This window comes from Phacochoerus africanus, chromosome 1 (assembly GCF_016906955.1).
Source record: "Phacochoerus africanus isolate WHEZ1 chromosome 1, ROS_Pafr_v1, whole genome shotgun sequence".
Lineage (NCBI taxonomy): Eukaryota > Metazoa > Chordata > Mammalia > Artiodactyla > Suidae > Phacochoerus > Phacochoerus africanus.
In genome coordinates, this window is record NC_062544.1 from 246757203 (window position 1) to 246784216 (window position 27014).

General features: G+C 34.4%; 1 protein-coding gene and 1 pseudogene across 2 annotated transcripts in view; both read right to left on the reverse strand.

Annotated features, from left to right (window-relative positions):
* The window catches only part of LOC125137895 (myelin-associated neurite-outgrowth inhibitor-like), a 32533-nt pseudogene extending 28173 nt beyond the window's left edge, over positions 1-4360 (reverse strand).
* EPHA3 (EPH receptor A3) overlaps positions 1-27014 on the reverse strand; it is a 351366-nt gene that overhangs the window by 170634 nt on the left and 153718 nt on the right. The window lies entirely within an intron of this gene.

Sequence of the window (27014 nt, forward strand, 5' to 3'; positions counted from 1 at the left end):
ATGCTTTTATCAGAGTGACTATCTGGTTTTATTTGACCTATATATAACATAGTAACAGTGAAGACTAATTCATCATGCAGGGTGAAAGCTTATAATTTACAGGTGGATGTGATTTTTATCTACAGATAAGCCTTGAATTTCCTTTGCAATAAGGGACAGTTTTACTGTTAATCAAAAGTGGTAACACTTTGCTTTCAAGTACACCAAAAAGAGGGGGAAAAAAGAATTAGTAAGAAATTTTAATTAACACTTATCACAGTTCCTTTTTCATAACTTACCAATATATTATCTTGCGGGGTATTTTTGAGGAGTGGTACCATTCTTTCTGAGCCATGCATGCTGCAGATGGCAAAATATATTTTACTTTACATTCAACTCTGATGAGACGGCACTTTCAACACTATTTTTATCTGTTGATCCATCAGAGATAAGGGTTGAAGGAAATATCAGAACAAATTTGGCAGGAATTATCAAAATATTGTTATAAATAATGATACAATTTATTACTTTGATATGATAGAATAAAATATCAATGATATTTGCTAGAGTAAAATAATATTTATTACTTTGATAAGTTTATGAGAAAATATAATTTTGCTTGTGTAATAAAACTTCAGAGAGAAGTACTTAGAATCATTGAAAAAATGGTGATATTTTCTACAGAAATGAGCATTTAGGACAGCAACAGAAGAGTCCAACTTGGAGCTGAAGACAGTCACAGTGCATAATATATGACATTATGTCTGATAAAACACAGGGAAGATTTCAGAGGATGAATCCTAAACTGAAGGCAATAGCAGCATAGGTTATGTCAGGTCGCTCTTAGGCTGAGATTTCTTTGATGCTTATAACCCAGGAGGCTAAACTTTACACATAATGGTTTCACTCCCCACAAAGGCCACTCACCATAAAGCAATTTAAAGGGATTCTTGAGTGGAAAGAAAGGAAAAATGGCAGAATGGCAACGGGTAGGAATTATAGCTTTTCTGTCCTTTCTACAGATGTATTTCCTCTTTCTATGTCACCATAAGTCTTGTCTTTATCATCCCCATGCATGCATACATGCACATTCTTGTGTGTATTTAACCTATTGCTGAGGAGAACACAGAAAATTAGATAAAATTTTAATTTTTAACATGAGGCTCTATAAATAAAATGAAATACATATATATGTATGAGATATGTATATATATATGTGTATATATATATCTAAGATAGAGAAATTTAACAAATTAAAATTGGTTTAAGGCTCTCAAATAAACTTGCCTGGTACAGCCTGTCTGCTCCAGGATCCCATTATAAAGGATGGATTACTTTAATATACAACATACTATTTCTTTCTTTTTCATAGAACAACCCCCTCAGGAGTAAACTCTGAAAATATTAATTTTTTGTACCAACTTTAATACCCAATTTAGCCAATTTAAGGCAATTCAACTACATTTTGGGCTGTCATTGGGAATAAAAGGCAGAACCAAGCCCCAGCTTCTCTCTACAACCCACATTTCCCCTCCCAGATACAGAAAATTTAAGCCCTGCACATTTCAGTGGTCCTTGATGATAGGTGCGTCCCACATGCTAGCTCTGTGACCAGGAGCATGTCAACCCATTTCTCTATTTCAGAACCTTAGCATGAAAAAATAACAGTAGTAACAGTAGCTACCTCATTTGGTTGTTTTGATGACTACATAGATTAATATATGTAAAAGCGTGGAATCTTGTTTGTTACATAGTAGGTGCTATTATTAATATTAGCTGTTACTTTAGCAGTTGTTACACCATAATTACCACAGCTCTAAGTGATACTCTGCCATCAATTTAAGGTAAAAGTATCATTCAGAATTCTTTATTAAGACCAAAAAAACATTTAAAATCATTTAGAAGCATTTCCATCAATCTCAGGTTAAATGAACATGCCTTTCATTTTGAGGTTTAAACTTTAATTATCCTGACAATTTTCTAAACCATAGTGCCTCATTATCCTGTAACACAGAAGAAAGGCAATATCATTTATGTAACCACTAAGGTATATTTGAGTTTAATATGCACAGTAGTGTTCAAGGCTTACATAAATAGCATTTATTAACAGGCTAATGTTAGGGACCTTCGGCCAAGTTTGTCATCTGAGAACATTGCTAGGTTATGGTCACCATTTGCCACTGACATAGAAGGATTGTCAAGCCTGTATGTATCTCCAGTGGCTCTAAAACAACTCACAGTAAGGGAACACTGAAGTCTGTAACACTCTTTGTCATATAATAGTTTCTGCGCTTGTCCACATGCAGGCACTTTAAAGTAGATATACAGTACACTCTGTATCCACTCAAGGATTTGAGATAAAGTCTATGAAAATAACTATAAATGTCAATATTATACAGCACCATAGTGCTATATTGTGTCAGGAAGGCGTATTACCAGTTTAAGGCTGTAATCATTCATATCCAACCAAGTAATGGTATGACACATCCATTTAGAAAGATGTTCTGCTCACAAAAAGTATTATATTAAAAGGACAAATGCATATATACCCGAGCTTGACTATGTATGTGAGAAATTGTTTGTTATCATGGTAACTATTATACACAAATGCAGAACAAATTTTTTTAAATTGTGCTATTTTGTAGCTGCTGGTAAATCATCTACTGTTAGGAAACATGCACGTCTTAGGCTATTTTTTACTTTTTTTCCCCCCAAATAAATTCCACATCTCTATGGAACTAGAATAGTAATGTTATATTACCATATTCAGACCTATTTTTATTTGTCATAAAAAAATAGAAGATAATCATTTTGGTGTATTTTCTTCATTCCTAAGGAAAACTCAAGGATAATCTTTCATCTAGGGTGTATCTTGAGAGGGGAGAAGAAATGGTTGAAGTAGCATTCTAGATGTGGACCTCAACTTTGGTCAATATCAACCTATGTAATCTGGGGAATTTCCTGTTTCTGTGTCTGTAAATAAAAGTATAGATCTCAATAATCTTTATGGAAGTGTTCTACCTCTAAAAAACTAATATTAAACTAAATATGTTTGCTTACTCTTATTCCTTTCTTTTGTTTTTAGTTTTTTGGGGTGCTATCTTATTACCTGTACAATGTACATTTCCAGAATATCATAATTATTCAAGATGGTGATGGTTCTTTCTCTTATTTAGCTGACAGCATTCTCTCCCTTAACTGGGAAGCACAGTTCAATGCCTTGTAAATGCCACCTTTTTTATTGACCTCACTATTATTACTTCCTCCCACTGAGAAGCATCAATATAATGGTAAAAGGACATTTTTACCAGTGGGAGCCAGATTCCTTGATTGAGGATCTCAATTTTCTCACTATGCTCCACATAAACTTTGGCAAGGTATTTAGCATTGCTGTTCCTCAGTCTTCCCATCTATAAAATGAGGATAATAGTGTTTACCCTCCAGGATTGTTGTGTAGTTTATATTGCTTTATTACATGTAAAGATAAGGAAATGTGCTAGGCACTCAATAAATGCTAGCTATTATTTTTCTATTCTTAACCATTTTGTAGCTATAAATGTTTTTCTTATTAAAAACCAAGAATAGATATTAATTATTTCAATAAGCATCTTTAGAGGGCTCCCTGTGAATTAGGTTTTATTAAGTCGGATCATCTTCATGCTCTTATAAAGCTTATATTCCAGTAGGTGTAAAAGGTGATATCAAGTAAATATAAAAAATGACCAAGACATTTTCAGGTATTGTTAAGAAATGCTAATAAATTAATGCAAAGACATGAACAGAGACTAAGTATTTTCTTCATTTCTAGGAGAGTGCAGTGTCGGGGCAGGGGGAGTGCTTTCACTTGCTTACATACCTAAGCCATAATTTTGGAGTAAATCAAGGCTCAGGTCTTGCATTTTATCTCTGCTTTGTTTGCACACCCTTCTTTCATTACTGTATCCAGACTCAGGGCTTAATCATTTACTTCCAAACATACCATATAATCTGGTTATTTTCTTCAAGCCTGCTACACTGGCAGGCACCTATTGCAGTAAATGGTATTTTCTCTTTCTGAGAACCAAAAACCCTGGAGCCATCCTAACTCCTTTTTCTGTCTTCTTATATCCAAAGCAGGAGCAAATTCTGGCAACTCTACCTTCAAAATATATCCAGTATTTTACCAGTTCTCACCACTTCCTCTGCTGCCACCATTTTTTAAGCCTTCCTGGATGTCTTGATTAACTGGTTTTACTAACCGGTCTCTCTGGGTCCCACATAGAGCTTCATTCCAACGCAGCAGGCAGAGTAAGCATGAATTGGATGATGAGGATGTGTGTCCTCTGTTCAACGACTCCACTTGCTCCGATTTCATGCAAAATAAAATCAGAAGTCTCCGCATAGACTCCAAGGCCCTGCCTGATCTGTCCCATGTCCCTTATGTTACTTCCCTTACATTCTACCTACTTCACTCTGCACCTGCTAAACTAGCTTCCTTGGACACCAATAATACTTCCACTCAGGGCCTTTGCTCTTCTGGCATGCCCTCCCTCTATCAGCATGGTTTGCTTCCTCAGTTCCTTCAGGGCTTCATCCTTTCTCAGGGAGGCCCTCCTTTTCAAAATTGCACCCCAATTCCTAAAACTTTTTATTCTCCATTTATTTCTCTTGCTCCCCATAAATTATTACCTTCTAATGTATTTATTTTGTTGTAAATAAATGTTCTTCTTTCTTAGCATATAAACATCGTAAAGGTGAAGATTTTTCTGTCATTCAATCTATTCCAATAGCAGAGGCAACTGCCTACCATATAAGCGTTCTTTCAATATTTATTGCATGAATGAATGAATGAATGAATGAAGCTCAGGAAGTCCTCTCTGAGGAGTAACATTTATTCTGAGCCCTTGATATCGACAGACAGACAACTAAGATACATAACTAAAAGCTAAATCTGCCAAGAAAATAGTGATAGAAAAATCCATAGATGTTCTTAGAACTTTTTAATGCAAAGCCTATAATTGAGGGGCTGCAATTTTACCTTTTAAAAGAAAGCAAGAAGAGAAAACTAGGAGTTCCCGTCGTGGCACAGCAGAAATGAATCCAACTAGGAACCATGAGGTTGTGGGTTCAATCCCTGGCCTCGCTTAGTGGGTTAAGGATCCAGCATTGGTGTGAGCTGTGCTGTGGGTCGCAGATGCGGCTTTGATCTGATGTTGCTATGGCTGTGGTGTAGGCCAGCAGCTACATCTCTGATTGGACGCCTAGCCTGAGAACCTCCATATGCCGCGGATGGGGCCCTAAAAAGAAAAAGAAAAAAAAAGGGAGAGAAAATTAAAAATATTCTGTTTATATCACATGACTACCTTCTTCAATTCAAGTGTATATAAGAGTAAGAGAAAGAATTTTCAAATTTATAGCAGTTAAGTATCAAATCTACGTGTATGGAGAATAAATTCTCTTGTAATTTGTGTTTCACTGTGATGTACAATGAGATTTGTGTTTAAAGAATAGAATATGGGAGAAAAGGGTGTAGAAATAAGTTCAACTTTTGATCTATTCTGTCATCCAGTTACTGTGCTTCTGCTCTGCTTTCATTTTAGCTCTTATTTCTGCATTATTTTAATGCATGTGTCAAATGTCTTCATCAGCCAAATACCAGTCAGGCCAGTAGAAAAGAAGTGCATGGAGGTACATGGAGGCACAAAGACACAGTCAGCAGTCTTAAAAGTTATTGCTGGAATTAAGAATAGAAATTATACATTCTCCTAACAATCCCAGCACTACGTCAGACTCTGATTTCTACTTATATTTCAGAATTAATTTTAAAATGATTCTAAATTATATTGCAGAAAAAGCCTTCCTTACCTTTAATGTGCTGGGTAATGTATATTTAGATATAAAAGGACCTAACATTCTAAGATTGGTTGGTTATTGGTCTATCTGAAAATTAGCATAGATGTTTCTCGTAAATAAAAATATAATTGGGGTTTTCTTCTGCCAGTACTATTACTGGTTGTAATGAATGATTATAACTATTGTTCAGTCTACCCAGGGAGGTAAGTGGAATGCATATGGAGCATTTTGTCATTTTTTTCATATTAATTCATCTGACCAGCCTCCACTGAGTAAATAGTAACAATGCAGTACTGTTTTTTCTCAGCTTATGGAAGCTTCCTACACAGAATTTCATGAAGATTCAAACAAGGGTTTGAACATTCAGAAAACATGATGCTATTCATCAGTTTAATTTTTTTTTGCTTTGATATTGATTCTACTTTTCTACAATAAATTCTATTACCCATTATAACTACTTAAAACTTGTTCATGCCCTGTTACTTAATCTGAAAGCAAATTCCTTATACCTGTACTCTAAACATAGTTATTTGTATTGATTGGATCTACAATAATTCTTTTGCCTGGCTACTCCCATATCAAGTAAAGTGCAGAAACAGCCAACTGTTAAATTGATATTTATACAAAGCTTAATACAACTTAAATTCCAAAAAATAAAGGCCACAATGTTCAGTAGCTCCTATTATTCATGTGTCAGTTAACCTGACCTCACCCCAAATCAGCATGACTGATGTAATTCATACGGTTATATTTAAAAAGTCACAATACATTTCAGCTTTGGTGTAAAAGGATTGTTTTCTTTCTTTTTTTTTTCCTACAGAGAAATGACAATCTATTGCCTGCCCGTGGTAAGTGTTGCAATAACTCACTACATTCTCCATCTTTATTTACTTGTTATGTTTAAATCCCAGTATTGGCACTTATTATTGATAATGGATCTTTCAAAAATACCGACATAGTAAATAAAACATGGGATAAAGCATGGTATGCATCAAATTATTATATACCACTAAAAGTAACAATCTATTGGAGCTCAATGGTTACAAACACAGCAAATATTCATGAGGATGCGGTTCGGTCCTTGGCCTTGCTCAGTGGGTTAAGGATCTGGCATTGTCATGAACTGAGCTGTAGGTCACAGACATGGCTTGGATCCTGCATTGCTGCTGGCTATGATGTAAACTGCCAGCTGCAGCTCCAATTCAACCCCTAGCCTGGGAACTTCCATATGCATGTGCTGCAGGTAGGACACTAAAAAGCAAAAAAAAAAAAAGATCTATCAATTCCCTTGAATATGAATAAACTGAGTATTGCGTTCCCTTTGTATGGGAAGAGGATGGGACTGAAAAAGATAAAAGACAGGAAAAGAAACTCTTGAATGAAAGATACATGGTGGGTGACCTATGCTTTTTACAGATCTGCTCCCAGAAAAGGTGCTTATGGCTTATGATCAATCAAGAAAAATAATAGATAACTCCTATAATAAAGGAGATGTATCTGTGGTCCTGCTATTTCCCCAATACCCATTAGAGTGTCTGGTTTGTAGTAAATGTTTAGTAAATTTTTGTGGGATATCAGCTTTAATGTCACTTCTTAGTAACCTTTGAGAATAGGTTATTATAGCCATCATCAAAACTCTGATTAAATCATTATTTGAAAAATGTTTTATTTGCTCAAAGACTAAAAATGCCAGAGGTGCTAAGATAATGTCTATATTTACTCACCATAGTATGTAACCCTAGATGTGTATCTCATCCAGAGTAGATGCTCAATAAAACTGTAATGAGTTAATAAATGACTACATGAATGGACCTTCACAGATATTTGAACACCATGGGGGAATATTTAGCAAATAAAATCTATTATTATTGTGAGCTAATCTTCTAAGTAAAATATATAAGTCCGATCACTAGGATCATAATTATGTAGTGGGATACAGTTCTTCTCACTTTTGGGAAAATAACATAAAATCCACCTTATTAATAGATAGAGCCTGATAGTGAAGACAGTATTGTTAATAGGTTTTATATAATACATGATTGTGCCATACTTATAATTAAGTGATACGTCCTTTATATATTGCATGGCTGTGTACAGAGGTGAGACATGCAGATGCCTTCGTGTACCAAAGCTACATTTTATAACTGTATTGACACATTGCTTAGTTCAACTGAAACCTGATTATACCATGCTTGACTCCCTGAAAGGCAATCATCCCTCCAGAATAGTTTACTCAGTACTGATTGATAAGAATAGAAACATCACTTGTCACTACTCAAGTGCTTTGATTTGGATAAGCTGTAAAACAGAGAGGAGACATGGTGACAGTGCCACCCCTTCCCCAACTCCAGCCCCATTTTTCTCTTCAATCCTCTGGAGCTTTTTTATTGATTACTATTAACTCTGAGATGCTGAATCTATTGCAGAAGTACAGAATCGTAAGCAGACAGTCTACAACCAGGTCCTGTTTAAAAGTCCATCTAGCTTCTTACCTGGAATACCAGTATTTTCTATGAAAGAGTATGAAAGAGTCATTATGAAACATGAGCATTACTAAATAAACTCATTCATATTTTCAGGAAGTAAATGCCATTATATCAATTTTGTATCCAGCTGTTTTGATGTAGTATGTTATTCTTTGCTTCCCATCACACACACACACACACACACACACACACACACGTGCACATACAACAAGGAATGTTGAAACATCTAGTTAGTAATTATATATATATATATTTTTTAATGTATGAGTCAAGTGAATAAAGTGTAGTTCAAATCTTAGGATGATAATAGAACATTGTCAGTTACTATGATTTAACAGGTTTAATAAAGATCATTTCTTGTTATTGAAGTAAATATCTCTTTCCATACCACACTTAAAGTGGCTTTTCCTAATAAAGTGTATAAAAATACTGAGGGCTCAGATAGTATTATTATCATTTTTGATCATTCACTACTTAGCAAAGAGGACTATAGTCAACAATTAACAAGAAGATATATTAACAGTCAAATGTATAACACAGTTTCCTTACCCTTATTTAGGATCATACCAAATAAGTACTGTATTATTGTGATAGATGGCTTTATTAAAGAACACTTAGTTGTTAAAAAAAAAAGAAACAAAAAGTCAGTTAGTCAAAGTCTTACATTAAAACTCAGCTTACACACTAGTGTATCTCACTGAATTTTAAACAAACTGAGTAATGTCATTCAGATTTTGGTGTCATTTATCTTGAACATCTATTAAATGCATGTCTAAGCCAGTAACTGAAAGACATCTATATATAAAAGAAAGTGTTAAAATTAATTAGCCATAGATAGCATGAAATATATAAACATAACTTATTCAATAGCTATAAATATTAAAGCATAGAACAACTCTGTTACTGACCTTTTCTCTAACTCTTCCTAGAATGGTAAACAGAACATATAAATTTCATTAATAAGAAAGAAATCTTTCTTCAAAACTCACTACTTAGGACAAGAGAACATATTTCTTCCTACCTGAATGAGATTTTGTGAGTGCGTGCGTACACTAATAAAAAATAATCTTTAAGAAAACATAGCTATTTATTTCTTCGACATAGCTGTTTACTTGTGAAAACAATTTTAAATTTAAAATAAAAGGCTACTCTTAGAATTTAAATGGTACTCTGCTATTTAAAAACCCAGGGGAAAAAACCCACCATATACACATTTGGTTCAAATTTTCCACAGTTTAAACTACCACCAAGCAAGTCAAATGCATATTTAAGAATCCTCAAGTTAAGGATGCAGTTCTAAATGCACTTAAATGTGAGCTCTGCCTCACCCCTCCCCCAGCACGAGGCACTTAAGAGAAATGAAACCTATCTTCTTTCTAAGTTAATTTGCACTCATTTTAGAGTATTTCTTCTGGGAAATTAAGGCAAACCTCTGAGGCACTGAGCCTAGTCATTAGAAATGCTCCACTTGAGAAGCTTATCATTTCTATATACAAATCTTTAATAAGATTTATCAAGATCTGAAAATAAAAGAGCAAACTCTCTTTCACTTTATTCTTCTTTGTGTACTAGTAGTTATGGGTTATTGAGAGAGGGAGCAGAGAAGGCATCACAAAAATAGGGCTTTGCACAAGAGGTCCACAAGATCACAAGGTAGAGGAAGCCCACAAGCCTGGAATGTCCTCCTGCTGGGCATGCACGGGGCACTGCACTCAGCCCATGAAACCCTGGATTGTTTAGCAAGGGCAGACAGGGTGAGCAGAGGGAACACTGTATTGCAGAAGTTTCCATTTAATGAAGTTAGTAAACTAATCATGTTTCCAGGACTCTTCCTGACAGGTTGATTTCCCACCTGGTAAAGCCCAGCTTCCCTGGCTCTAACCACCTACAGGGCAGAGACCTGCTTCCAGCTTCTCTTGTGGCAAGATGAAGGCTGCCAGTAGGCCACTGAGGCTGAGCAAACCTGATACCCTGTCTGAAGAATGTCCCAATATGCCTGGGATTAAGAATAAATCTTTTAAAATGAAAAGTCAAGCAGGAAATATGTATAACATACTAGCCTTTGGGGTAAAACTCCTCCAAAAGAAAAGTGTTTTGACTCTATTTTAAAAGACTGTTGGGGAATTATACATGTTTGAGAAAGGCATCTTGTAAAAAGTCTAAACCCATCGTAAAACTTGTAAAAGCAAGATCTTTGTCAAGAAATAAAATATATTTTAGACAAACCTCGTGAACCTTCCTTGGAAAGGCAGCATAGCCGACCTCCTGACTGTGGTGTGAGAAGACAGTTAAACACCCCATTGAAACCATATTCGCCATCCAAGGAGAGTCTGACAGAGCATCATTGTGCAAAAGTCTTTTTAAAAGGATAAAAAAGAATAAATGGCTTAAATTGTATTAGCTAATATACAGAGAATTTACATAAATGGGAACATGAATAGTCACTGACAAAATTTCAGGAAATCTTTGGAGAGAGAGTAACAAATCACTAGGGCATCATATTATGACAACAAATAGAATATACTGGGATCATTTTTCCCATTAAAATGGGTGGTTTAGAGTTTGAACTATAAACCTGTGAAATAAAACCTCTCCAGGGTGTGCCTTTCCTATAGTAACATATCTTGAAATGCATAAGTAATAATACTTTGTTTAAAAGCATCATGTTTTCAGTGGCCTAGCACAGCTCTACCATTGCCATCTAGTTCTCAACTAAAGTTCTGTGGCGCAGACTTCTTTTTGTTTTGTTCTTTAGATTTTCACGCAAATTCAGATTTTTACATTTTTTAAATATCAAATCCAGTCATCCAGTTTGACCATATAAAAAAGAATTTTCAATGCATGAAATATCTACTGTATTTTTGGCTAGAAATATATTCAAAAGCTTAAAGGATTCTTTACACAATTACGTTATGTTTGGATTTTAATATCATTACCTCATTACATGTGCATGTAATGATTCCACAAAAAATTCAGAATTAGTGTGTTTTGCCATTGTCATCATTATTGTTTGCATTAAGAGAAGAGAATCATCTATTTGGAGAAAAAAGAAGCAGTTTTCAGAGAAAATATGTGTTTTGACATTAGAATATGCTCAAGACATGAAAATTGATAGTACAGAAGCAAACAGAGAGATAGCATGGCCTCCAATGTTTTCACTATTCTGCATCTAGCTTATTTCTTGAGGGGAGATGGAACAGGCAATGCTATTTCATATGAATATCTATGCAATTAATCATGAGCTTTAAAGATGACATCTTAAAAGGGACCTACTTGTTGAAAAGTGTTATATTGATCCTTACTATCACTTTAAAAAATATAAAAGTTGCTATGATCTATTTAGGTTAATACTGCAGTTGGATAGCTTCAAAACAGTCTGACTTTCAGATATCCTCTTTAATACATAATGTGTCTTTTAGAGCTATAGCAAAATACATCATTTCCTGTGTTCTATGGGAACCTAGACTTCCTGAGAGGGCTATTCAGATTAGAATCATAAATCTTTCTCCTGAATATAGAAAGCCTGGTAAAACTTTCTCTCTCAATCAAACCTATTTCATATTTTCTTCCCCAAATAACATCGAAGAGGTTCAGGAAGAACTGTTATCAATCTCTGCTGCTTTTGACTCCTGTGTTTTTAATTTATATGCACATCTCAAATTGCCATATTAAAAATAGAAGAGAACAAGTTATCTCACAATACCGTATTATCAGAGCTTTAATTAGGAGCACTGTAGAGAAATTTGCAAAACCATTCTCTTCACAGTCAGGCATCCATTTAAACATTCCTTCCTACTCAATCAAAATGTGTCTAGTTTAAAGAATTTGCTAGTGACAGGTTCAATCAATAATTTAAGCACTAGGCCGAGGAATCCTCATTCTGTGCAGTGCAATGCTCTAAAGACAGCCTATCTGAGAGGGAAGGGATTAAGAGGAGGTATTATGAGTCTTTTCATACTATCACACATTTTTTTAAAAGGTTGACATATTTTTATGGATGGTACTCTGTGACACTGATAAATCAATCAGAGTATGTTCTGAAGTAGAAGTTACCTACATACAATTTAAGAGCCTGGACATTTATAGAAGATGCATATCCTTGAAAGCATCCATCTTAAAAATGCAGGCACTGCCATTTTACTGATTTCCTAAGTGTGTACTCTTGCCTCATGGCCTCTTTGAGAAATTTTCCCTCTGCTTTTTCTCCCCAGTCCTGTGCTTTCTGAATGCTACTCGTGCCATGGTGTCCAGTTCAGACTTCGCATTCTGCAGCACTCTAAAACCTAGTCAAGTATATCATCTCGATTACGCACCATAGGTATTGTATTGCATTGCATTTAATTCCCTTTTGCTGAAGGAAGACATTTTGCTTTACTTGTTATTATAGTACTAGTTCTCAGCAGTCACTGTTTTTCATATGCCCTCAATATATATTTATTTAATGAATAAAAGAAACCAAGTTTTTCTCCACGACACAGCGTTAGAATACCTAAACCAAATATGAAGACCTCTACCTAAAATCATACAAACTATATATTATATCCTGTCAGCTATCAATTGTGGAAAAGATGGAAGCATTTTAACATATTACTGAGAAAATTCAAGGTTGGAGAAGGAATTTGATGAGAGTGAGCACATTTGTAAATGAGTTAGGTGCATTTTGAAAGGCACTTTCACTTTTATCTCATTGACTTTCTTAGCCTCCAAGAGAGATAGGTATTTTAATTCTCACTTTTTACAAAGGAAGGTTTGGCACTCTCACAAGTTAAGAACTTTATTAGTGTATGACTACAAGTGCACATTTCCCAGCTACGCACTGAGAAGATTTAGGGGATACATAGTTGTAGAGGGAAATCCATTTTCCTATCTTGAGACTGTCTTGAACACATCACAGTTCTGGTGGGTTTTTCTTTCTTCTGTCATGTTGTCTTGATTTTAGGAACTGTCAGTGATTTCTGAAGAACATGAATCTCCAGGGACAGGAGTGTGTAGAATTGACATTACTTCCCCAAAGACTGTTTTACAGCATATCCAAGAATAGGAATTTTGGTTTGATAGATATAGTAGCAGATGTAGTAGAAAAGTTATGGACAAGTCCCTCTGACCTGAACTTCAGTTTTAATTAAACTACTTACTAGAAGTTTGACTTGAACAAGTCACAACCCTCTAAGCTTTTGTTTCATCATTGATGAAATTTAGGAAATATTAATGTCTACTGATAAGAATGTTAGGAGAATTTTAAACAAAAATAAATGTGCAGTTCCTGATATACCTTCAACCTACTAAAATGGGAGCACAAAAGCTGATGGATATATATGGTCAGGAAAGATGGCAGTCCTCTCATTTAATGTTTGTATTGGAAGGAGTGGCTTGGTGAGGATTACGTGTGATTATTGGGTTCTGTTCTCTTTAAATTTTCTTTGCTAAGCTACCTTATCCCCCCTACCCTGATTACTGTCAAAAATCACTGTTTAGTTTTCAAAAGCACAGACAACGACACAAAGGAGTATAAGGCATGCACTCAATTCACTATATAAAAATGATGGCTCTATCAAAGATATTGATTTTTACACACTAGATAAGTTATTTTAATTATAACAAGTGATATCTCTTACATTTGTTTTTCTGTTCTCTACTAATTCACAGCAATCTATGGCATTCAGATTGGGATATTACTCCTTACTCAACAGAAAATGTTAGAATTTAATACAGATCATTAAACAAGAGTCTGATGATTTTACTTAAATGCCCTAATTTTTATCCTCTCTAAGTATACTTGCATGTTGCTTACAAATCATTTCCTTCAGTTAGCATCTGAGTACCTGTCATATTCATAAAGTACTAGAGAATGCTAAAATAAAATACTAGAGTACCAAACTTTCAGGGATAGAATCATTTATATTCTAATCATTTATATTAAAATGATTATATTCTAATCATTTATATTTCTAATCATTTATAATCATTTATATTAAAAGCTTTAAAAGGTAAATAAATTTAAAACATGCAAAAAAGGGGGAAAACAACTATTTTGAAGCTTAGACAAATAAGAGAGTGGTACATATATAGGAAAGAACAAATAAAGTAGATCCTCATTACTTGTGGATTCTGCATTTGAAAATTCACCTACACACTACAATTTATTTGTGACTTCAAAGTCAATATAGTGGCCATTCCCTGGCCATTTGAGGGCATGTACAGAGTGGCAAAAAAATTGCTGTCTGACATGCACATTCCTGGCTGAGGTCAAACAAGGCAGAATTCTGCCTTCCTGTCTTGGACCTCATACTGTAAACAACATCCTTTTTGTGGTCTACTTACTGCATGTTTTTTACATTTCTATGCTTTGTGTTGGTGAGTTCACTATTTAAAATGGCCTCAAGGCATAGTAGTGAAGTGTTGTCTAGTGTTTTAAACTCAAGAAGGCTATGAAGTGGCTTAATGGAGAAAATACATGACTTAAAAAAATCTTCCTTCAGATATGAGTTATAGTGCTGTTAGCCCTGAGTTTAATATTAATGAATCAACAATATACAATAAATAGGGTAGCATAAAACAAGGTTTCTGTATTGATTAACCAATAAAAATATTGTGACCAGGTACTTTCAAGAACCTACATTTGTATTCACATTTGCAGAACATTACTAAGAGTAATAACAATCAACCATTTGCGCTATAATTGCGTTATTCTCACTCATATTTTTTGCCACTCTAACTTCCACTTGAAAAGCATTCATTCACATGGATTATATTTACTGAAAGCTCTCTTCTAGATTTTATGAATAATGCTGAGGGAAATGGGCAAAAAGAAAGAAGTTGGCTATTGTTCTATCAATTTAAGATTTTATCTAAATATAAGCAACGAAAGATATAAAGTAAGTAGGAGGAATGCAGAAATGGACAGTAAAGAGAAAACTACATTCTTATACCCTTTTAAGGCTCCTTTATTACTTCATCTCACTTGTACTTCCATGTTAGGTATTTACAAGGAATTCTATCTTCAATTAACATATAAGCAAAATGACGCTTAGAGAGATAAAGTAACATCTTTAAGAGAACAGAGGTGGTGCCAAAGGAGTTGGAAAAAGTAATCAAATCTTTTGGCTCAACACACTGACAGACATTACTTGAATAAGTTGTAAATTTATCCTCCAATGAAAATAGATGCATTTTAGGCCTAATAAACTATTTTCTTATATAAAGAAAACATTCACTTCCATTAGTGAATACATAACCAACTGATGAAGATTAAAATTTTGTAATAAACAATAAAGCCAGAATTTATTTCAAGCCAGAGACATGTGGTTTCTTAAGTCTTTTATACTGACTATCAGAGAACACTAATTTCATAAAATATCTCCCAGATTTACATGTTTACTTTAAAACCTCTTTGTATCACCAATTTGTGAAAAACAATATCCTTCATTCTCCTAATGATATTCTAACTTTTTATGGGTTGTATGGTTACTTATAAACATGATAGATTACAAATATGAATATGAACAAAAAGAGAAAGAGTAAGTATAGGGGATCCAGTAAAAAAAATCAAACCTATGCTAAACAGGAATGATTTTAAGGGATTTAATAAGCAATTTTCTCACAACTAGAAAAATGTGACATGAGTCCACTTAACATTGTTCTTTGTCTCACTGTAAACAGACATGGATAGTCAAATGTTTGGTTTGACTTATTTCCATTTCCTAAGAAGTATTAATGGATTAAAATTCTTTGACACTTGCAGCAAGGCAAAGTTCAAAGACACTGCATTATTTTTAAAAGATAGAGTTTAAATTTAAATGCTGATATAATTTTTATGCAGTCTGTGAATACAACCACAGATGTGTGGCATATAGCTAAATTATGTGATTTAAGGATTATTCAAATTTAAATAGTAAGTAAAAATTATTAGAATTTTTTTAAAATTATTTTTTAAAGACAGTAGCCAATAATTGATAATGTAACCGATATAACTAAAAGCACAAACTGGCTCATTCAATAGCATTTACTTCCTTAACATTTCTGGTCATTTCTTCTTTCGTCTTCATTATTCTTTCTTTCTTACTAATCTGCCTCCTCCTTCTTTTCCTTGGACATAAATCCAGAGATCTAAGTATCTTAGAGATGATAATGTCCAAGGATATTGAAGACTAGAGAAAGTCACGTTCTTGCAGGTCTCTTGATTTCCGCATGGGAAACCTACCCTTATGGAATTTCAGCCATCGAAAATATTTAAAAATTTATTATGAACACTAAACAGAAATGCCTCCAACATTATTGTATGCTGTAGGAGAAAAACTTATTTTGGAGTGTTTAAAAACACTACGCTAGAAGTTCCTGCATGCCTCAGAGGAAACAAATCTGACTAGTATCCATGCGGTTGTTGGTGCAATCCCTGGCCTCCCTTAATGGGTTAAGGATCTGGCATTGCTGTGAGCTGTGGTGTAGGTCACAGATGGAGGTCAGATCCTGTGTTGCTGTGGCTGTTGTGTAGGCTGGCCGCAACAGCTCCGATTTGAGCCCTGGCCTGAGAACCTCCATATGCCATGGGTGTGGCCATAACAAGACAAAAAAAGAAAATAAATAAATAAATATAAATAAAAATTAAAAACACTATGCTAGATTGCTATTTCTAAATTTCTTTGTTTTTCCCAACTTGTGCCTTTAAAGAGATACAAAAGGTGATAGAGTAAATTTACATTGAAAGATGTCCTTTGCTCAATATTATTGGGCTTAATGTTCCTTGAAGAATAAGAATAAACATTTTTTTGTGCCAGTGCTGAAGCAGAGAATATAATAATGTTAACAAGAAGTAATACTTGGTGTAAATAATCTATAATTTGTGTACATAGTTACAAATATGTAGAAGGGAAGGCAATATAAGTTTTACTACTTGGTTAATTTTTAAAAAGCATTATGGTCGCAACTTGGGAAATACTCTGGAGAAAAGGCACATTTTTGTTTGTTTTTAATCAAAGTACATTTTTTATCAGAAAGAAATAGAAAAAGAGAAAAAAGACATCCAAGGGAAATTTTGTAGCAAATAATATTTGAAAATTGACATTAAACTCACTCAAAAAGTTACAACCAGAGGCACAAAGTTTGATAACATGTGTCCATAAGTATAACTTTTACTGACTTCAACTAAAAGAAAGGTAAGAGGGGAGACATTTAAAATGGTTGTGATGGATTGAATTTATACTCGAGGTACAAAATTCAACACACTATTGCATCTCTTTTTATGGATGTAAGAAGTCAGGCTAGCTGTAGGTCAGTAGAAGCCACCCTCACGGCTAACTCTGTTAGTCATAAAGAACAGGTGGATCAACAGCTGGCCAAAGACAGACAGGCACAAATAAGAAGGCAGCGGTCAGAAATCCTGTCAAAAGGAGAGTGGAAAAGGATTCCTGAGCTTAAGCTCAAAGATAAACCAATACCCCAGTCTTCTTCAAGTCAAGTAATGACTGGAAATGATAATGATTCATAATAGTATTACCAACAATAGCAATAATAATAATATGAAATCTCAGTCACCATTTGCTATCAGATATCATGCAGATACTTTAATATATAATATCAGTAGATCCTCATATAATAATTAATTCTAATCCATGGATATTAAAATTAAGTGTTGAATTTGTAATTCACAGAAGAAACATTATCTGCCTGAGGTCTACTATAAAAACACTTTACATGTTCTTGACAATGTCTCCAAAGAGGTACTATTATTATTACTCAGATTCTAAAGATAATCCTACTCAGACCTTGAGAAACCAATAACTTCAAGTCTCACAGCTCATAATTGAAAAGTTTGTTCTAAACCAGTTGTTCTCAGACTATAGCTCTGCATCAAAATTAACTGGTTAAACACATATTGTTGGGCCCTGTAGTTTCTAACTCAGCTGACCTAGAGTAGAAACTGAGGATATGCATTTCTAAATACTCCCCAGTGATGCTGCTGATGTTCTTGGGTTCACACCACAGCCCTATGCTATTTTTTTGGGTGCAAGAATATCATTTAAATCCTCTGTGTCTCTGTCATTTTATAAAATGCATAAAATAAATCTTCCTCATAGGAATGTTTGGAAGACTAAGTAAATTATCTCATAAATCTTCATCTAACATATGATGAACATTAATTATTTAAAACATATTATTGGGCATTAGAGTTACAAAAGTAATACTTGAATTAGATTGTGATGTTTAAAAGAGTAGAAAAGTAGAAATAATCATGTCATAAAACTGTGTTATTTTTTCAATTCTAACTAATGCTCACAGGCTTATCCTGTGGCCTTGTATAAGATACAAAACCTTGCTTTGACCTCAGGTTTTTTTTTTCCCCTAACTTGTAAATAAGAAAAATTGTGTCATTCACCACAACACAGGAAGGCTGAAAAGAATACTTGTAAAATTATTTTATAGCACTTTGGGAAAATAATGGAGTATATAAAAGCTAATAATAAATTTCACCTTCCTCAAAGAACACTGTAAATTTTCAATCTCAGTTGATTTACTGCTATAGCTAAAGTGCTAAAATTATAGACAAGAATTTTTTTTTCTTGAAAAATCAGCACAGTTAGGTTCTCTCTTTTAGTGTGTCATCAACATGTTATAATAGTCTAATTGTCGACATTTCTGAAAATACATTCAACGTCCTCACTATTGAATCATTGATTATGTAATAAAATGTTGTGGCCTCAAAAATAATAATTACAGAAACATGAAAAACAAGATAGAGCACACATGTTTAAAAAAAAAACAAATTTGGAGTTTTTAAAAACAAAGTATTCCTTTAAATTTTTAAGAATGCAGTGAACTTGAAGATGAGTGATCCTTTCTTATTATTTCCTTCTAAGCAATGAAGATTAGCCACATGAACAGACATATCTTTCAGCAGCAATAGCATTAGGAAACACATGTTTTCAGAAAAAAGAAAGTTGATCTATTTGGGTCAGTTTGAAACTGGTATGGCCTAGTGGACTAGGTGTCAGAAGCTGTGAATTTTAATCCCTCTTAAATGCTACACCATGCTACTGACATGTGTGGTCTGAGGTGAGTGAATTGTTTCTTTTGGCATTTAAACACATCTTTTGGAAAAATGGATAAAGTTACATCAACCTACCACAAATAATTACATTCATAATTTTTCTTAACCTACTTTGGAAAGCACATCCTAGCTATTAGGAACTTTGCATATCTTTGCCATCATTGTAAATATTTGGCAGAAACTTTATTGAAGTCCAGTGTGAAGTAAGCCCAGTAACAAAGAGAGCCTGAACCAATTAAAATGACTAAAATAACAGACTTGTAGCCTTACAAAATCATGCTGTTTTAAAACAAAATGTTATATCAGTTTATTGCTGTTCTTTTCTCAAACTTGAACTCAGGATCATCTCAGAAACCATTAGCATTCTTGTATGAAATTTTAAGCCTTTGCTTTGTCCCACTTATTCTCAGCTTTTAATGAAGCTTTTTTTTTCAGTCTTCAAAAAAATTTTTTTTGAATAAGTCAATGTTTGAATAGAAATAAACCACTGATTGATTTTGTGTTGGTTGGACATACCAGGACAACCTTCATAAAGCTATTTTAAAAAACTTAATTGGCTAAACAGCAATATCTCTTTGCCAAGCCTTTCTTTATAATGTACCTTCCTCTAAAATGGAGGATTTTTAATGCTCATTTAGAAACATCCTTTCTTTGCTCTTCTGTTTCTGACTTCCAGGGAGAACAGCAGGGCTGTGACTTGTAAGTGCCAGTCAGTAGTGCCCAAGCCTTTCTTTTTAAATGAGAACAGGATTCCAGACTGAATAAATCAATCCTCCTCTGCCTGAGTGAGTAACATCTGAATTAGCCTCAGTGTAAAACAGCCAAGGATAATTAATGCTATGCTTTGAGTCAACACTTATTCACTTTCAATTCAAGTACACAGACATCTTTTTAAAATGTAGTTACAAAGAAAATTACAATGATGCTCATCATCATACATTTCTTGAAGGTCTTATCATCTGCTAAAATTTTTACGATATAATCTTTGTCAAGATAAGCTTACTTTACCCACTCTGTTTAGTTGCTGTTCACCTTTTGTTACATGTTTTAGTTCATTTCATTTCTAGCTCTGTCTTTGAAAACCTGATTCCTGTCCACCCAGTTTCCTTATACTCTACAAATTTTCTTATGATCTCTGAGAAAAAGACATACCCAGGCAGAAGATGAGAAGACATGGTCTAATGGAAACATTAGACAATTTCATTTTTTAAAATGAAATGCTATTTTAAACCTTTTTTAAAGGTCATCACTTTTCAAAGGTCTTAGCCCTCTCAAGGTTGGATAAGTGAATCTCTGTTTCTGAAGAAAATGTATTAGAACACATTAAAATGGATTTTGAGAATGTTATTTCATATTTGGCAAATGACCATGATATTTTTCATTGTTAAATTTTCTTCTAGTCTGGTCTTATTTCTAAATAGATTTACTTTTAATGATACACTTTTTAATAAAACCAATTGTTTATATAAAAAAACAACCAGAATAGTAATTAACAATTACAGAAATAAAGGGATAAAATTTAAAAATATAATGAAGTCTAAAGTTGAAGAAAAAAAGAAAATATTTAAATCACCCATGATGATAGAATATAATAATTGCTTAAGAAAAGTTATTTTCTTCAGAGTGGAAAAAATTATATATAGTCCAAACCTGGACCTGGACCAGGGATTAAAATCACACCACAGTAGTGACTGGAGACACAACAGTGACAACACTGGATCCTTAACCCACCGAGCTACCAGGGAACTATAGTCATAAATCTATTGGAGTAATTGAAGTTTATTGATTAATGTGTTATGCTACAATTGAATTTAAATCCTCAATTCAATATGGTCACACTTAAAATATGAAACAAAATTTTTAAAGTACTGATAGTATGAAGACAAATTTAAATTTAGCTGGGTGGGAGCTAAGCTGGCTTCAATAAAGCAACAATTTTCAATGAACATGAGGGCTGTATGATAATTAGGGAGTAGTTGTAAGGAGGCAGTTAATATATTGTTGTATTTTCCATTTAGTACAATTATAGCTTTGTAGATGATGAAAACAATTTTAATCAATTTCCAAAAAAATATTTTAATAATTTAAAAAATCCCAGTTACATTCAAATATTGAAATCATTAAAAGCATAATGGTTTTAAATGAGTTACTTTTCATTTTATCAGTATTCTTAATGATTCTTTGGGACTTAATATGGAACCATTTTGTCCATGAAATCATTTTAACTCCCAAGGTGGAAAAGTGCTATTTGCTTTTAAGGCAAATTCCAATAATTCAATAAGTATCTCTTGAGATCCTAGTATATGTCAAGCATGGATTACGCTTTGGGGGTGGAACAGTAAATAAGATATATACCATTTCTAGTCTTACGGTTTTCACTGTGCTTGGGGACATGGACATTAACAAATTTATTTCAGTAATTATTTATTGGAAAAATTGCTGACAAACAAAGGTGCACATGATTTTTTTTTTTTAATGTGTCAACTTTACTAGGCTAAGGATGCCAGATATCTGGTTAAACATTATTGTGTGTGTGTCTGTTTCAGAAGAAACTAGCCTCTGAATTGGTAGACTTAGTAAAACAGGGGACCCTCCCCAGTGTGAGTGGGCATGATCTAATCTACTGAGGGTGTGATAGAACAGAAATGTGGAGGAGGGTTAAGTTCTCTCTCTCTCTGCCCGACAACTGAGCTGAAAGATGGATTCTCTCTTGTCCTTGGACTAGAACTTGCACAATCAGCTCTCCTGGTTCTCAGTCCTTTGGACTCAAACTGGAACTTATAATATTGGCCTTTCCTGGGTCTCCAGATTGCAGATGGCAGATCATGGAACTTTTCAAGCTCCGTAATTATATGAGCTAATTCTTTTTTTTTTGTCTTTTTAGGGCCACGCCCATGGCATATGGAGGTTCCCAGGCTAGGGGTCTAACCAGAGCTGTAGCCACCAGCCTACACCAGAGCCACAGCAACGCAGGATCTGAGCCATGTCTGTGACCTACACCACAGCTCATGGCAATGCTGGATCCTTAACCCACTGATCAAGGCCAGGGATCATCAAACCCACAACCTCATGGTTCCTAGTCAGATTTGTTTCCACTGCACCACAATGGAACTCCGTGAGCTAATTCTTTTCAGTAAATCTCATTCAAGATATCTCTATCTATATACCTATCTATCTATCTACTTATCTATTTTATCTCCTGTTGGCTCTATTTCTTCTTCAGAACCCTAATACAATGCAGAAGAGTGTTTATATGAGAATTTATAACAAAGGGACTTCATGTACTTTAGGATATTTAAGTAATAGTTAAACTAAAATTGAAATATGAGAAGGTTCAGCAAGTGGTGCTGGGACAACTGGACAGCTGCATGTAAATCAATGAAACTGGAACACACCCTCACACTATGCATAAAAATAAACTTAAAATAGCTTAAAGACTTGAACCTAAGATAAGACACCATCAAACTCCTAGAAGAGAACACAGGCAAAACATTCTCTGACATCAACCTTACAAATGTTTTCTTAGGTCAGACTCCCAAGGCAACAGAAATTAAAGCAAAAATAAACCAATGGGATCTAATCAAACTGACAAGCTTTTGCACAGCAAAGGAAACAAACAAACAAAAAAAGACAACCTACAGAATGGGAGAAAATAGTTTCAAATGACAAAACTGATAAGGGCCTAATCTCTAAAATATACAAAAAAAAAACTTACACAACTCAACAGCAATAAAAAACAACCCAATGGAAAAATGGGCAAAAGACCTGAATAGACATTTCTCCAAAGAAGATGTACAGATGGCCAGAAAGCACATGAAAAAATGCTTAACATCCCTGATTATTAGGGAAATGTAAATCAAAACTACCATGAGATACCTCCTCACCCCAGTCAGAATGACCATCATTAATAAGACCACAAATAACAAGTGCTGGAGAGGGTGTGGAGAAGAGGGAACCCTGCTGCACTGTTGGTGGGAATGTAAATTGGTACAACCACTATGGAAAACAGTATGGAGGTACCTTAGAAAACTATACATAGAACTACCATATGACCCAGCAATCCTACTCTTAAGCATATATCCAGACGGAACTTTCCTTGAAAAAGACACATGTTTTATAAAACATGCACCCATATGTTCACTGCAGCACTACTCACAATAGCCAAGACATGGAAACAAGCCAAATGTCCATCGGCAGATGACTGGATTCAGAAGATGTGGTATCTATACACAACAGAATACTACTCAGCCAAGTAAAAGAACAAAACAATGCCATTTGTAGCAACAGGGATGGAACTAGCGACTCTCATACTAAGTGGAGTAAGTCATAAAGAGAAAGACAATCACCATATGAAGTCATTTATATCTGAAATCTAATATACAGCACAAATGAAACTTTCCACAGAACAGAAACACATGGACTTGGAGAACAGACTTGTGGTTTCCAAGGGGGAGGGGGAGTGAGTGGGGTGGACTGGGAATCTGGGCTTAATAGATGCAGACTATCACCTTTGGAATGGATAAGCAATGAGATCCTGCTGTATAGCACTGGGAACTATATCTAGTCACTTATGATAGAGCTTGATGGAAGATAATATGAGAAAAAGAGTATATGTATTCATGACTGGGTCATTTGCTGTACAGTAGAAAGTTGACAGAACACTGTAAACCAACTACAATGGAAAAAATAATAATAATTAAAAAAAGAAAAAGAAATATGAGAAGGATTTCACTAAGGGGTAGGATAAATAAGAGAACTAAAGAGAAAGGCCTAAAGAACTGAGCATCTAGCTACAGAGGAGTATTTTCAGGCTCTAAACCTAACAGAATGCACATGCCTGGGAGCTAGATTTGTCTGAGATCACATCCAGAGTCTCATTCATACTTGATTTAGAGCATGGGATTTGAGACTTCTTGAGTCTATGATATTTAGAGGAATGGGTTAAGATTTTTGAAATGCTGAGATGGGCGAATATGTTTTGCATGTGTTTTGGGAATGAACTTAGAGGGCAAAAGGGCAGGTACTATTGGGTTGAAAAGTGTCTCTCCCAAAATTCATGTATACTACAACTTCAGAATGTAACCTAATTTTGAAATGGGGTATATGTAGATGTAATTAATTAAGATAAAGCAATACTGGATTTGGATGGACCATAAATCCAAGAACTAGTGACCTTATAAAGTGGTCATGTGAAGAAACACACAGGGAAGAAGGCCATGTGAAGATGGAGGCATAAATTGGAATGATGTAGCTACAAGCCTAAGAATGCCAAGGATTGCCAGCAGTGATCTGAAACCAGGAAGAGGCAAGGAAGGATTATCTCCTAGAATCTTCAGAGAAAGCATGGTCCTGCTAATACCTCGATTTGAGACTTCTAACCTCCAAAACTCTAATAGAAGACTAACTGTTGTTTTAATTTACCCAATTTGTAGTAACTTGTCATGGCATCCCTTGGAAATTAATTTAGCTTCTTACCAGGGTAAATACCTGGATATATTTGGGTTTGCGTCAGTGTAGATACTGATTACAGAGGTTTGTGGAGCGTCAGGCTTGATCTTCCTACTTATGTAGGCTAGGTCAATATAAATATGGGCATTTCTGCTGAGGCTTTTTATATTGAGCTCATATCAGGGGAAAACTAAATTTGTAGCATTAAAATATCGCATATTTTATGTTTTACCTTTAGGCATAGATATTCAATAAGTAAACTAAATAATATCAATATTAGTTTATAGATAATTTAATGTTATATTCCCTATTATATCTAATACCTGCCTCTTCAATACTATAGCAGTACTGAAGTATGTACATATAATACTATAAAAGTAAATATTATGGATAATAATGTAATAAATATATATTTATTTACTTTTTTAATTAGAGTATAGTCACTTTACAATGTTTCTTCAATTTCTGTTGTATAGCAAAGTGACCCAATCACACGCAGTTCCCTGTGCTGTATAACAGGACCCCACTGACTATCCATTCCAAACATTACAGTTTGCACCCACTAAACCCCAAATCCCTGTCCATTCCATTCCCCTCCCCCTCCCCCTCCCCCTGGCAATCACAAGTCTGCTCTCCACATCCATCACCTGTTTCTGTTTTGCAGATAGGATCATCTACGCCATATTTTAAATTCCACAATAAGTGATATCATATGGATCTTTCTCTCTCAGACTTACTTCACTTAGTATGAGAATCTCTAGTCCCATTCATGTTGCTGCAAATGGCACTGTTTTGTTCTTTTTGTGGCTGAGTAGTATTCCATTGTGTATATGTATCACACCTTTTTAATCTACTAATATAAATATAAAGCCAGACACTATAAAATTCCTAGAGGGAAACACAGGCAGAACACTTTTCAACATAAGCTCAGCAACATCTTGTTTGATCCACCTCCTAGAATAAGGTCAATAAAAATAAGAATAAACCAATGGGACCTAATTAAATAGACAAGCTTTTGCACAGAAAAAGAAACCATTAAAAAAACAAAAAGACAACCCACAGAATGGGAGAAAATCTTTGCAAATGATGCAACAGACAAAGGCCTAATCTCCAGTATATAAACGACTCATACAACTCAACAACAAAAATACAACTCAACGGCCCAAAAAATGGGCTGAAGACCTAAGTAGACATTTATCTGAAGAGGACATATGGATGGCCAACAGGCACATGAAAAAATGCTCAACACCACTAATTTTTAGAGAAATGCAAATCAAAACTACAATGAGGTACCACCTCACACCTGTCAGAATGACTGCAATTAACAAGTCTGCACATACATAACAAATGCTGGAGAGGAGGTAGAGAAAAGGGAACCCTCCTTCGAAGCTGGTGGGAATGTAAATTGGTATAACCACCATGGAAAACTGTATGGAGGTACCTCAGAAAACTCAATACTGAACTAGCATATGATTCTGCAATTCCACTCCTGGGGATATATCTGGATAAAAAAACATTCATTCAAAAAGATATACACACCCCTATGTTCATCACAGCACTATTCCTCTAGCCAAGACATGGAAACAACCTAAATATGTATGTGTATATATATATATATATGTGTGTGGGGGTGTGTGATATATATATACATATATATTATGTACACACACACATATATAAATATATGTCAGTATACGTGTGTTTGAAGTTTAAAGGTAGTACGATATTCTAAATAACTACTTAAAAATATAAAATGATTGAAAATGACTTTCAAAGGGCAATGTGAGTATAATATATCATAGTAAAGAATGAGTCAATAGCTGATGCTCATAATTACCTTTTGTTTTCATAATTATTTCCTGGGTATATGAATTTACTCAAGTAGCATGTCAAAGTTAATTTATAAAACATACAAATATTTATTTTGATCACCAACCATATCCAAACTCTGAGCTAGATGCCAGGTTACAGTGGTAAACCAAGTAGAAGTTCTCCCCAGGGTCTTACAGATCACACATGCCAGTGGGAAAAGAATAGTCCACACAATTTAAATATACATATAAAATGATAAGTTCTAAGTAGGGTGTGGTTATGGAGAAGAACAAGTAAGAAAACTCTTTCAGTTCAATGGTCAGGGAATAGCTCTCTGTGCATATGATTTTTAACTGAAAGCTGAAGTATTAAAAGGAGGTGAATATACAAAAAACAAACCAGAGGCTAGCATT